The sequence below is a fragment of the Dermacentor variabilis genome, chromosome 4, assembly GCF_050947875.1.
Source record: "Dermacentor variabilis isolate Ectoservices chromosome 4, ASM5094787v1, whole genome shotgun sequence".
Taxonomy (NCBI): domain Eukaryota; kingdom Metazoa; phylum Arthropoda; class Arachnida; order Ixodida; family Ixodidae; genus Dermacentor; species Dermacentor variabilis.
Window position 1 is genome coordinate 228,671,719 of NC_134571.1, and position 9,329 is coordinate 228,681,047.

Here is a 9,329-nt window from a genome sequence, read left to right on the forward strand (position 1 = left end):
GCAGTAGTGCAGTATCTGTAGTGCTGAACATGTTCCTGTAGGTGTCATTATCTGGCCCCCGGCATTTCGACTATAAGGGCCCGTCTATTGCATTTGGACTTTCTTAAACCGGTTTATCAACTGCTCATGCATTATCGAAAAATCTGCGGCAGTATCAACTAAAGCTGTCACGTCGTGCCCATCAATCGTTAAGAGTAGGTAGGCACTCACAAATTCGTCGGCGTTCCGTTTCTCCGGGTTGCTCTGCTCGTTTCTCTAATGTTAGGGGACTTTCGGCGGTTCGACGACTTGCAACTTTAGGTTGCCGATTTCAGTTTGCCCGCCGTGGGCTTGGAGAGTGGCCTCTCACCACGTCGGCGAAACTGCGACGGTTCGGCGAAGAATAACGCAATGGAGACAGCGAGCGCGACCGGAGATTAGCTGAGCTGGCTTGTTCCCGAGTGACACGGTCGTCGAACCGTCGATGTCTCTCTGGAAACTGTCGCGGAGTGGCAGGTGACATTCCCTGGATGCCACCCTGGCGATGAGGGCAAAAACGATAAATGTGCCCTGGTTCGCCATATTGAAAACACAATGATCGGCGATCAGCAGTGCGCCATATGTCGGCCCTGCGAAGCTCGGGTCGCCTGAAATGCTCCTTCTGTATCCAGGTAGCAATAAGTGGCCGCTGGTGGTACTGCTGTACTGGCCCAGTAGAAAGCTGGCGACGAACAGCGTCGGCGTAGCTGTTTGCGCCGCGGCTCGAAGCGTGGCTCGGGACACGGTTCTGGGAGTGGCTCAGGTGATGCAAATGCTTGCCGGATATCTCGGCGGACAACTTCAGCGACCGAAGCAACAGTCAACTCCATCAGTGTCGCAGTTTGCTTCGCAATCTCCTAGCGCACAATATTTCTTATTTGTTCAAGCAGCAAGGTCTCGTCTGTCACTGTCAGTACTGCGGCTCCTGCAGGCGCATCGTTAGTCAGGCGTACGTATTGCCGGCAACGCTGCTGCAGTGCCCGCTCGATTGCTGTGGCTTCCTTAATGAACTCTTCCACTGTTTTAGATGGGTTACGCACGAGACCAGAGAATAGCTGTTCTTTGACGCCGCGCATGAGATGGCTCAGCTTCTTCGAATCAGGCATGTTGGGATCCGCGCGGCGAAACAAACGAGACATGTCCTCGGCAAACATCGAAACAATTTCGTTGGACTTCTGAATGCGCAACTCGAGAAGGCGTTGTGCATTATCTCGGCGATCAGTGCTTCCGAAGGTGTCAAGTAGCCGACGGCAAAATTCGTCCCACGTTGTAAAATGTGCCTCGCCATTTTGGAACCACGTCCTTGCGCTACCTTCAAGAGCGAAGTACACATTGGAAAGCTTCTGGTCCGGACGCCACTGATTGATCTTAGCTACGCGTTCGTACTGGTCCAGCCAGTCTTCGGCGTCTTCATACGTGTCACCGTGGAAGCTAGTGGGGACTAGATTGGTTTGAACAGTCACCTGTGTTGGACTTGCAAGCGCCATTTCCTGAGTCGGCGAGGTCGCTCACAAAGTTCCTTGGAAGAGGCCGAATTCCGGGCACAGACCTTGCAGTCGGCGGCTTCCGCGGTGCGCAGGTGTCTCGACCCGTGGATGATGTCTTGAAGGTCTGGGTGCAGGGCTACTCGCAGGAGTCGTCCCTATCATCAGGTGATGATGCGATACCCAGCACCTCCACCAGTGTCACGGCTCACTGCAGACAAGAGTGGAGAGCGGTATTTAATTGAGTGAATTAGGGCAAGCGCTCAGTCCGGGCATCTTGTTCTGTAGCGCCTCGCTTGCACACACGAGATCGTCGTGTTCATCGTCAACGTGGTTGAGCACAAATGGCGTCGCGGCAATATATTCCCAAGTCGCGAACCACCTTCAAAATAACTTTTTTTTCTTGCCAAAGCAGCACGGTTTCCACCCTAGTCTTTCATGTGAGACGAAACTTTTTGAATCCACAGCTGAGCTTCATTTAAATTTGGAACCATTAATTCAAACCGATATCATATTCTTAGATTTTTCCAAAGCCTTCCACCGCGTCCCACACCAACCCACATGTTTAAGTAAAACTCTTGCTTGGGCTAGTTGGTTCATGCTTGAATGAGTAAAGGCAAGACGCAAATGACCAGGACTGAAGAACGACGCCGGTCCTGAAGGACACAAGGCGCCGATTCTGTCGTTTGTGTGCTTCTTCAGTCCTGGTCTTTTGTGCCTTGCCTTTACTCATTCAAACAAGTTTAAACATTGATACCTCGACATTGATTCTCTGATGTTATCCAGGATTAACTGTTTCCTCACGAACCGCTTTCAGTACACCTGTTCGGGGGGCGTCATTCAGCCACTCTTGAAGTTATCTGAAGCGTGCCTCAAGGTTCTGTCCTTGGGCCGCTATCTTTCCTCATTGATATCAATGATCTCCCCTCTGGCATCTCACCATCCATTTCATCTCTTCGCTGACGACTGTGTGTTATACCGTAGCATTTCATCCCTCTGTGACCACGCAACCCTACAAAAGGACTTACATGTAATTGTGAACCGGTGTTCAGATTGGTTTATGGAGCTTAACATCACCAAGTGCAACTTTATGCCTATCTCACGTAAGAGTTCCAATATTGCCTATCCTTATAGGCTAAAGTCATTCAGAATATCCAAGGTTTATACATATGAGTACTTAAGAGTCCTAATCAGCAACAAATATGGGATAAACGCGTCACTCAACTCGCCGTTGATGCGTCAAGAACACTGTGTTTCATTAGAAGATCGCTTGCCTTGTCTCTGTCATCGATCCGTAAACTAGCATACAAGATTTTCATACGTGCTCAACTTGAGTACGCTTCCGCAATTTGGTCCCCTCATTAGAATCGCTGAATGAATACCACAGAATTCATCCAGAATCACGCATAAATTTTATTAGTTCAGATTGCGATTGTCACCACAGCATTAGTAATATTAAGTAATCTCTCGGTATCAGCAAACTAGCCCTTAGGCGTAAACTTTCTCACCTATACCTAAGACGGAGCCTTGAGGAACACCTGACTTCACGGCGCAGCGCGGGGATTTGGAATTGTTAGCTGTTACAAACTGGGTACGGTTGTTGAGAAAACATTCTATCCATTTAAGAATATTAGGGTCAATATTAAGAGTACTAAGTTTAAGAAGCAGTAAGTGATGACACACCTTGTCAAACGCTTTCGCAAAATCTAGAAAGATACAGTCAATGACTTGGCCTTTGTCTAAAGAGGAAGAAATGTTATGTATAAACGATATTAGTTGTGTTTCGCAGGAGTAGTTTTTGCGAAAGCCATGCTGAGATGAAGTGAAGAAAGAGTTGGATTCAAGAAATAAGACAAGATTGGAAAATATTACGTGTTCAAGGATTTTGCAAGGCACGCTGGTAAGTGAAATGGGTCTGTAATTGAGAGGAGAATGCGGGTTACCTGATTTAAACAGAGGGACCACCTTCCCCACCTTCCAGTCTGCGGGCAAAGTTGAGCACTCGATAAATTGGGTGAAAAGATACATAAAAAATATAGAGGAGTAGACAGCAGTATTCCTCAAAAATTTAGAATTAATTTCGTCGGCACCACAGGAAGACGATAGTTTTAAATCTTCAATTAACTTCAAAATCCCCGCAAAATTGACAACAAGTGGATCCATGGGAAAAAAATCTTCTTTGCGCATGTGCGGCACTGTATCAACACAGCAAATGGAAAAAGATTTCGCGAAAGTGTCATTTAGGACATTGCAACATTCTGCATTGCTCATGGTGTTACCATTCGTATCTGTAAGAAATATGATATTTTTCTTGTTTATTTGAACAGTGCTCCAAAATTTTGACGGATTTGTAGAAAGGAGTGAAGGTAGATAGGTATTAAAAAAAACATCCTTCGCTTCTTTTAATGCGGTACGATAAGCATGCAGCGCACTAGAATAATCACTCCAACGAGTAGATGTTCGACTGCGTTTTGCAATACGGAAAAGGCGTTTTTTCTTGTTTGACAGTCTTGTTAGTTTCGTGGAAAACCAGGGAGAGCGTTTCTTTCCGGAAAGTCTGCGCAATGGCACATATTTAGCGACAAGGGACGTGGCTTTGTTTTTAAACAAGTTCCAGTTTTCTTCCACGGTACGGCTGAAAAATTCTGGTACACAGCCATCAATGAATACTGCAAGCTCATTATTAATTGCAGTGTAATCCCCACTCGCATAATCTCTAATAAATTTTGCATTGTTCTTCTCACATCTAACGGGGCCTGTTACAAAAAAAATGCAAAAAACAGTGATCGCTTAGTCCTGGGAAACAAGTTAAAGAATGTACTAAGTTTGGTTCAGTGACAAGGATCAAGTCTAGAGTGTTAGATGAAGTAGTGCCAGCTCTAGTTGGCGTAGAAACAAGTTGCGTAAGATTAAAGTTCAGGCACAAGTTAAGGAAAGATTGACTTTCTGTGGAAGTACCGACAACAAATGGCGATACCGAAGTCCACCTTATTCTGGGGAAATTAAAATCTCCTAAAAGGAATAACGGTGAATGTGGAAATTTTGAGACAAGAAAATTCAAAGTGTAATGCAGTTCATCGCAAAAAGTAGATGGTCCGCTTGGCGACCGATAACACGCACAAAGCAATGTGTTTTGGTGGTTTATGACAATACGCACACAAACCAATTCTAAAGACGACGCAAGTGGAATCCTATAAGACACTATATTGTCGGCGACGGCAATTAAAACACCACCGCCTGATTTTAGGTTGCGGTCATGATGGTGAACAACGTAATTCTTGTCACAGTGGAACAGCTCTTCGCTAAGAATTTTATCGGTCAACCAAGTCTCCGTCAATACAACCACGTCAGCGGCACATGAATCGAAAATAGATGCTAGAGCGTCAGGTTTATTAACTGCACTTCGCATATTCGATAATAAAAAAGAGAAATCACGACAAGGTTGGCTGCGTGGCCGGTGCCTAATTTCTGTTAAGAAAAAGACGCGTCAGAATGGTGATTAGTAGCAGTGGACGATAATTCAACAGTGCAGGGAACATTGCCCAATTGAAGTTCACAGACACTGTCGTTATCAGGAGAGTAAATATAACATTTTTTGTTGATATATAGTTTGTTGTATATCACCGTGAAAAATTGACCGCTTTCTTTGCCAAAGTCGTACAGTTCAGTTCTGACCAGTCTAGTTGCCTTACAAAAATCTTCACTTACGGAAACACCAGTTGTCTTTAGCTTACTTTTAGAAGAAAGGATCGTTTCCCTTAGCTTAGACGATAAAAATCTGACAATAATTGGCCTGGACTTGTTGGGGATAAAACGGCCAAGTCTGTGTGCTCTGGAAATGCGGTCATCACTTTTCTTTAGGTTCATGCCTAATGCTGAATTTAAAACCGAGCAAATTTTCTCTTCTGACTGCGCCCAAGTTTCCGCAGCGCTATCTGCTACCCCATGAAATATTAAGTTTTCGCGACGTGAACGGTCTTCAAACTCGTTGAGCCGTTGGTTCAATACGACCACTTGCGGCACGAGGCTTTCACCCTGTTGGCCTTCAGATGTTCGAATGCATTGTTCAACTGCCGAGAGCCTGTTGTCGATATCGGCTATTCGTTGCTCCATTGAATATTGAGCCTCTTTGACTTCACTCAAAGCAGTCATTACTTCTTCGTGTTTAGAATCAAATTTGTCGTGTAGCGATTTAACTAGCTGTAGCAACTCCTTGTTAAACAGGCTAGGATCTTCTTTAGGGGGTCGAGGGTTTAGCTCTACGTTGCCGGACATAAATAACAACTTGGAAACAAGAACACATTCGCATGCTAATTGGAACAATACTTGTGGGCCTGGAAGCACTAGCAGCCAAACATTGTTTGACTTTTTACAGAAAAGTTGAGGTGCTGTTCTCACCTGCATCCAAAAACGAAAATGTGTTTGAAGCTTGTTGGCGGCTGCAGTGCTTCCATTCCCACTGAAGTGGCGCCAGCCATTCCAGCTACTTTTAAAGCGTGCCGGCGTTGATGCCTCTGTCGATTTGGCAGCCGGAAATGACAGCGCTTCGGTGAGGCATGGTTCGCTGGCATGAAGGAAGGCTTCAGTGGCCTCACAGTGGAACGGGTCCTCAGTCGACCGGTCGGGCGAGCTGGTACCTCCAACCTTTGCTGCCGGAATAGCCAGAACCTGCGCATGGGCGACGTCGATCAGGTTCTCCCACGCAGCGAATCCGATGAATATCCGCATCCAAAAACGAAAATGTGTTTGAAGCATGTTGGCGGCTGCAGTGCTTCCATTCCCACTCTAAAGTCAGTCTTGTCTAGGTTTACGTCCCGATGACTTGATGGAGCTGCCATAGACAATTTAATCACAGGGTATTGACTCTTGAGCATATCAGAATATAATGGAATTACCTTTCCTTGTCGTAGGAAGGCCTCTAACTCTGTGTGATGAAATTTCACTTTGGTACCAAACAACTTATCCTACTTGGCAAGTTGTTTCCAATGACTGCATTTTTTGTACATCAAAAGTTCGCACTGTTGCCACATGCCTCAAAAAACTTCACAGAACGGTTTATTTTTTTATTTATTTGGCTTAAGTTTTCGTGAAGGCAACTACCAGCCACAACCGACACAGAAGAGACGCTTCGCGTTGGTGCTGTCCGGTCGGAGGTCGGAGTTGCAGTGAAAGGTTGTGTGTGTGCAGTCTAGTGTGCCTTCTATGTATGGTATTCCATTCTGCTAGGGACAGAGTGTGTGCTAGAATGCAAAGTTATCTCGCAGCATTGGTGCTTGAGAGCGGAATGGTGACGCAGCGCTCTTTGTTGTATGTCCGAGCTGCCTTATCTGCGTCATCATTTACAATGATACCACAATGACCTGGTATTCATTGAGACAAGATATCATGGCCTTTTTCTCTCAAGTGGTGGACAATTTCAAAGACTTCTCACGTGAGCTGATTGTGAGCGCCATGTCGTAGAAATGACTGCACACATTGCAAGGCCGGCCTTGAATCGCAGAAGGAGCATTCAATGAAGGGGCACTGAGTAATAAACAGAATTATGTCAGCAGACAGGGAATAAAATCTCTGGAGTGATAGCAGTGTACTATACAAATATAGTCGGTACATAAGGGCATGTGAAATCCTTAAACAATTTTAAAATGCCTGCCCAGTTGTTCACGAAAATTATTATGGTCAGTGGTCGTGACGATGACCTCGGGAAGATAATTCCAAAGTGCAATGGTGCTTGGTAGTGCAGATGAACTAAAAGCTTGAGTCCTTACAGAAATGCTTTTGATTCTAGGTTATTATGTAGGCGTCGTGATTTGCGAGTTGAGGGGTGAATTGGTAAGCGACGAGACTGTAGGTGCAGCAGAACTGATAGTTGGGCGAGTTGGTACGAATTCATAGTAAAATATTTTTGCGCGCAGAATTAACAAGAACACACTAAGCGCTCGTGTGTCCCCCTTCACTGTGTTCTTGTCAATTGTGCGAGCAAACATATTTTGCTATGAGACTGTAGGTTATGAACGTGTTTATACAGTAGACATAAAAGTGAAACCGAACGATGGGTATTCAACGGATGGAGGTCGTGTTCTTGTTTAAGCTTAGTAACACAGAAATGGCGGTCGTAGTTTCATTATATAAATCGAGTGGCCCTGTTTTGGATCGACTGTATCTTTTTAACAGTTACTTCTGATGAGACCAGGCTGCGAACGCGAGTTCCAGCTGCGGGCAAACGAAAGCTATATAGGCGAATTTACGTACAATGAATTAAAATTATGCAAATTATGATGCAAACAGCCACGTGTTTAGATGCCTTAGCACAAATGCTAGTTACGCGCTCCTTCCAGGAGGAGGTAAGAGTTATCCTAGGTAGGTATATGGAGAAGCATGAGGGAACATTGTATTATTTACAGAATAAGGGAATCTAGATGTACTGTGCTTACGACTGAACAAAACTACCTTGCTTTTGGTTAAGGATCATTAGCCATTTGTCACACCACGAGTTAATAGCGTTAAGGTCGTTTTGAAGAATAAGATGGTCATTAGCTGTTTTGATAAGGTGGTAGACAATGCATGCATTGGCAAAAAAGCCTTATATACTGGAAGTTGTGTTAGTGCTAATGCCAATAATGCAAACTAAATATGGCAAGGTACCCAGGACACTACCCTGTGGTCCCAAAGGGAAGAAGAAACGTTCCTTGCGACTGTGAATCGAGCGCAATAAGATCAAAAGTTTATTATCCACAACAAAGTTAAACTGTGAATTCAAAGGGCTGATAATTTTTTTAATAAGATAGCAACCTGATTCCTGGACAAACGCTTTAGAGTAGTCAGAAAGATGCAGTGAGTTGGAAGGTTATCATCCATGTTATAATGTAGATGTGTGGGTAATTCAAGTATTTGTGTTTGGCATGATAAAATTTTCAGAAAGCCATTCTGGTTAGTGAAAACGAAATTGTTGCACTCAAGGTGGTTTTAAAGGTGTGATGAAATAATGTGTTCGAGACATTCGCAGCAATACACGTCAGCAAAATTGGATGGTAGTTTTCGGCTGCCTGTCAACTTCCATTTTTAAATAACGGGATAACCTTAGCAATTACAGTCGGCCGGTAACTGTCCAGATGCACAAGTGACTGCATAAATAAGTGGAATGATGTTTGACCTGAAATGTAAGAGGTATTTTTCAGTATTTTAGCATTTATGTTATCAATGCCACTAGATGCAGACAGCCCAAGGTTAGCAATCGGAGGCATTTATTCCTTCCAGCAACATTTCAATCGGTTCCATAAAATGAGCGTCCGCTTCGGGAACAGACGGCACACTGGAATGATTTTCTCGAGTAAAATCAGATTAAAAGAAATCATTAAATTCTGATGCATACTATTGTTCAGAAAATCATGTTAGGTCATCGCATTGTAAAAAAACATCGCTGGCGACGCCATTGGGAGCAATCGTTCTCCAGAACTTTTTAGGGTTTGACTTCAAGAGAGAAGGCAGGTCATGCGAGTAGTACTTATTTCTAGCTGTTTTTACAGCCTTGCAATATGCCTTTAAGTATTCGGCGTATTTTGCCAAAGAGGACAGAGTTTGGAGGTGTTTTGCACAGTCTTAAATACGTTTGTTTTTATTTCCTAATTGTCGTAGTTTTTAATTGAGGAATAGGTTTACTTTATCATTACTTAATTTAATTACGGGAACATACTTGTCCACCAGAACCGACGTTTTCTCTTTCAAAAGATTCTAGTTGTCATTTACAGAGCGAGATCAAAAAAGCACAAGAATGTCCAATAAATATACCTCTAATTCAGCATTTATTTCATTAAAGTAGACCTTGTTATA